The 5,527-nt window shown below is 34.4% G+C and overlaps 1 long non-coding RNA gene across 2 annotated transcripts; it reads left to right on the forward strand.

The window, feature by feature from the left end:
- The first annotated feature begins 227 nt into the window (after nucleotides 1-227).
- LOC149797530 (uncharacterized) lies at nucleotides 228-5,148 on the forward strand. 2 transcript variants are annotated; one of them, XR_016421841.1, is made up of 5 exons: nucleotides 241-2,577; nucleotides 3,430-3,626; nucleotides 4,127-4,284; nucleotides 4,481-4,587; nucleotides 5,040-5,148. It is a non-coding gene; the product is annotated as an uncharacterized LOC149797530 (long non-coding RNA). The 2 variants fall into 2 exon arrangements; XR_016421840.1 differs by having other exon boundaries at nucleotides 228-3,626.
- Nucleotides 5,149-5,527: the final 379 nt, after the last annotated feature.

Genomic DNA, 5,527 nt, shown 5'->3' on the forward strand with positions numbered 1-5,527 from the left:
TTCAAGATCACTTTAGTTTGCAAAAATATATCTTGTCATTTATTGGCATTCTACATTGAATTTTGTAAACTAGCTATAAACCTGACCTAATTACTCAACTTAACTGCTGACAGAAACAGTCTACAGTAAATGTATTTCATTTCTATAGCTCGATGGATAAACATTACATCTTTTAAAGCTGTGCACAGAATAGGCCGACATATCACGAGTCAGGAAAACATGGGGGTGGTATCCCCTGTGTCCAAAATTAATATCATTTTGAATAGAATATTCTAGTGACAATTGCCTCCTTTCAAATGGTAAGCATTGCTTTTTTTATTTTCGTCAATCTGTCAAATTCGATATGCATTTTGCTTTAATATTTGAGATGGAAACCTTAGGTGCATAGAAATGTCAGACAGCATTGTACATCATGGATGGTGTCCAACATACTTTTATGATCATAAAACAAAATCCCATTTTTTAGTTATGGCCGCTGATTTAAAAAATATTCATCCAAGCTAAACATAATAATAATAATAATGAGGACTTTGTATAGCGCCTAATCTTTAGAAGCTCTAAGCGCTTTGCAACATTAGACAACATAAAAACATACACAATGATATGATTACAAAAACAAACACCATGAAATTAGAAAACATAAAAAACATGCTGAGAATATTTAAGGTAGTTAACATTATTAAGTCATTAAGTTTGTTTTTGTAGTCAGAATAAGTAGTTTTGAGAGCACTCTTGAATGGGATCACTGCGTCTTTGTGTCTAAGTTCAGTGGGCAATTCATTCCATGTTGCTGGGCCCTGGTATGCAAAAGAATGCTGTCCATGTGACTTTGTTTTCATAGTGAGAATAATGAGTATATGATTGTCGGAAGAGGAGTGTAAGTATCTTGATTGTGTGTACACATAGGTGAGGTCGGATAGGTATGTTGGACTAGAGTCTGTCAGTGAAACGTAGCACAGAGAACTAATGTTGTGTTTGATTCTGGATCGAATGGATAGCCAGTGTTGGGTACAGAGCAGCGGGGAGGTGTGCTCTGATTGTGGTACTCTAAGTATGATCCAAGTAGCTATGTTTTGAACTTTTTGAAGTCTCTGCAGTAGATATTAAGATGAACCAGACAGAATTGAGTTACCATAGTCCAATCTTGAAAGTAGTAATGAATACACAAGTGTTTTAGTGGCATCAACTGAAAGATATCTGAGAATGGAGCTGATGCGTCTCAGCTCAAGATATGCAGCCTTGCATATGTTCATGACATGTTGGTGCAATGTGAGAGTACTGTCCAGAGTAACACCTAGGTTTTGTACTGATTGTGTGAATTTAATGTTGGTGTTGCTGATATTTATTGTGTGAGGTAAAGGATGTGAATGAGAAAGTCTTTGTGTTGTAATCAGAATGGCCTCAGTTTTATCATCATTCATCTGCAGCTTGTTACAAGTCATCCATGATTTCACATCAGAAATGCACATCTCTACACCTTGGATGGTAGCATCAACTTCAGTTGGGTGGCTAGATTTGTATATTTGGGTGTCATCAGTGTACAATTGGTGAGACACTGGATGATGATCTATGACACTTGAGAGCAGCTGAGTGTATAGAGTGTAGAGAACAGGTCCAAGAACAGACCCCTGTGCAACACCACAACATAGATCAACTGGGCTGGAGTGTAATCTATTTGCAGACACAATTTGTGTCCTGTGGCAAGGGCGATATGCAGATTGTACATTGCTAAAAAGACTGTTTGAATTCAGACAAGATGCAAGCTGGGATTGAACAACCTTTTGTAAGATTTTTTATATGAATTGGAGATTAGAAACCGGGCAGTAGTTCTTTAAATCCTTATGGTGTAGTGTTAGTTTCTTCAGCAGAGGTTTTACAATGGGAGTTTTGAAAAATGATGGAAATTATGCTGATGAGAGAGAGGTATTAATAACATCAGTTAGTGAAGGCAATACTGGATCTAAGCACTCAAGCAGCAGTAATGTTGGAATTGGATCAAGTTCACATGACTTTGGTGCACTCTAGGATGATTATTTAAAGATGAAAATCTCAAGTGGAAACCTTTCTGGTCAGCCATCTCATCCAAAACCTCCTGAAATGGAGAGTATTTTGCAGACTCCAAGATTTCCTCTTATCCTGCTGGCATGTTCTATTTAGTTTATCTGGTCTCTTTTTATTTTTTATCAATTGCTTTTATACCATGCCACAATTGGAAATTCTTTATCAAAAGTATGTATAAATTTCATCATTTTTCTGTCTGTTCAATAAGATGTGTTTAAGAGTACTTACTTACTCATGATGCTGTATATATGAGATTAGATGTTTTGTTAAAAAAGAATGCATTTTGTGATATATTGTATCACTGCTTTATATACAGTGGTCATTGCAACCAGTATGCATTTTGTTTACATGCCAAAAAATCCAGTCTGATTTCTTTGTTTCTTTTTTACTGCAATTAAGGAGTAGTGATAATCTTTATACTCTTAGCTGCATCCAGAAGGACAACACCATCACCATCCCCATCCACTCTGGAGTGGAGAATATAAAGATTTCTCTCTGCCAGTTCCTCTGCAAGTAGTAAGTATTGAGGATGGAAAAAAAATGTACATTATAGAATAATGAAACAAATACTACAGGTGTTGACTTTTATATAATCTCTTATTTCATTTACAGCTCTCTAAATACGAGTAGGTCAATTATACACTGTATTTATGAATTTAATTCTCATCTAAGGTAGTAGAACTGTTTTATGTTTGACAAAATGTTGGGTAATTTGTGGCCATACACTAAAAACACATTTTGTAGCATTTAAAAATGCTTATGTTCAATGCACGTAAAACTCATTGGTTTGTTGTCACTTCAGTTGATAATAGTCTTGTCATCTTGTAGACATTTTGAATGTTAGTGTTCAATGCTAAGGTCATATACATTGATTCAACATCAAAATTTGTTTGCAAAATGGAAGATTATGACATGAAAGCACAAGCTCTTGTAGCTTAAATACTGTTATTTCAGAACATTGTGAGATGTTAATTAATAAAATTATAGGTCATAAAACATACTGTTCAAGACTTATTTGTGCAAATAAACAATGAATTGTTTTTCATTGATGTGTCGACTGTTCATCATTCCATTGGTTTTTTTATTTTTCTTTCTGATGTATACCATTGTCTTGTGTAAGTCAGACGCCTAAACCATCTACATTGAATGCAGACTTTACAGACACCAGCAGTGAAACAACATATCCAGGGAATAAAAAAATAAAGGATTATAGGGAAAAGTTTTCATATAAACTGTACAAAAACCATGTATTTCATTCCATAAATATATTTCATTGTTAAACCCATGTTCACTGTACAGATCTTTTTAAGGAGTTTATAATAATGATCTTGATCTTTCAAAACTAATTTCATCACAAATCTGTTACAGATTTCCAGTTCAATGTACTTATGAAACTGGACACAAATATTGAGAATTTGTTGGAGCAGCTGGCCCTCCAAGTTCATACACAAGGCCCAGACACAGAATATAGAGAAGAAATTCTTGCAATGCCATGTGATTCAGTGGAGGAACTAGAGGGCCTTTGCCAGAGGTTGGAGGAGAATCCCAAACTCTCCAAGAAGATGGTAAATTGGGGGTTTATTTTCTATTTAAAAAAACTGTTATAACCTTTATTTGCTGTTGTGAACCTCAATATGCATTATGCAAGTTCTGCAGTGCCTGTATAATTATTTTTGGGGGTGGGGTGAACATGTAGTGGTCGGCTGTTTTGTCTTACGGATGTAGGCCAAAACATGTTTAGAGATGAACATGTAACAGGTATTTTACTACATATACACTATTACATATTATGTGGCTACTTTAATTCAATCCTTGAGTGAATGTCATTTATGAAGTTAATAGATTCACGGTGGATAATTTGGTTTATAATTGCTATTAGTACATTGTGTTGCATAGTTAATGTTTTCAAATTTTTTTCAAGTTAGAGAAATTAAATTTGCTTGCAAAACCATGGCAAAAAATAACTATATACAAGCATATTTTGTCACATCGATCATGAAATACTACTACTAATAATAATATCAAAATCAAAAAATAGTAATATTATTATTATTATTATTTTCAGATATGCTACTTGAGCTCCCTTGGCAGGTTTACAATTGGGGATAGTGTCTGCAGGATGATGAAAAAGCTTAAAACCAAAAGACTGGCCAGAGTATAGTCCAAAGGGACGTAAAGGGAAAAAAGCATTTCAAGAGCTTGTGATATGTCAGGTTTTGATAAGTAAGTATGGCTTGATTTAAATTGTGTTTTTCATGTGACTTGCCAGAGATTTTTAAATGAATTGATAAAGTAACTTGAGACCACATTTCAAAGTACATGTTTTAAAAATATTCCATTGATTATTGCTGGCATTTAGAAAAATGCAATGCACCCTTTGTTGTGAAACTTATTTTAAAACATTGTATTACTCTTGCAGAAGCCTGCTTGAAAACTAAGGGCAAAGCAAAGGCAAATGGAATGGAAGAGACCATATCAGAGACCCTCAAATATGCACCCAACCAACGCAGAATGATAAAAAACAAGGTAATCCAAATGACTCTTATTTCATCAATATTGGATTCAGTTTCGTCTTTTAAAGCATAGTATTTGCAAAGCGGATGCATTTCTAAACTGATAACAAAATCAGCTTATCCTATTGCCCAGGACTATCAGAGCTAGAGTCCAGCTAACTACAATATGCATATATCTTGTCTGATCGGACAAGTGCCTCCATTTGGAATTTTTATTCACATGAAATATTTGGATGAAATAAATTCATCTTTGTGCAAATTGATTGCACCATCCACTTGCCAGAAATGACAAGTAAGTGCAAAGTTATCTTGTATCATGGCTTAACGATAGTAAGGGAAGCACAAGTGCAGTGAAGAAAATTTCATACATTTTTATAATGCTGATTAACATGACTTCTGCATATGTAACTAGTGCTGAGATGATATGACTTTATTTAAGCATTACAATTTTGTTTTAATTTGCAGGTGCCTGAGCAGAAGAAGTAATAGATAAACTTTACAGTGGAGTTGGAGACTGATTCTGATTCATAATCTTAATTAAATCTAGAAAATAAACATTAAAGTCATATTAAAATATCTGTTGTATTGTTTCCTTCTTTCATTTTTCTCTTAAAAACAAATGTCTGAACCTTTAGTCTGTAAATTCAGTGGATTCCTTATCAGCCCATCTACTTTTACTTTACACCATGCTACTTTAAAAAAAAAATGAATTATCCCCATTGGGGTAGGTCCCCCCAACCCCCCACCCTACTTTGTCAACTTATCTGCCACATTTAAATCTAATGGAAGGCCCTGCTGTAAAGCCTGTTAGTAAAACTACACAACAAGAGGATTTCATACATTTGCAACTCCTAGATGGATGGTAATGTTTTCATTTTTGTAATGTAGATTTGGACATTCTTGCCACCAGTATGGAATATGTGTTTCAGAAACACAAGCAGCTTTCATCAGAT

This window comes from Sinohyriopsis cumingii, chromosome 6 (genome assembly GCF_028554795.1).
Source record: "Sinohyriopsis cumingii isolate HCF-2022 chromosome 6, ASM2855479v2, whole genome shotgun sequence".
NCBI lineage: Eukaryota > Metazoa > Mollusca > Bivalvia > Unionida > Unionidae > Sinohyriopsis > Sinohyriopsis cumingii.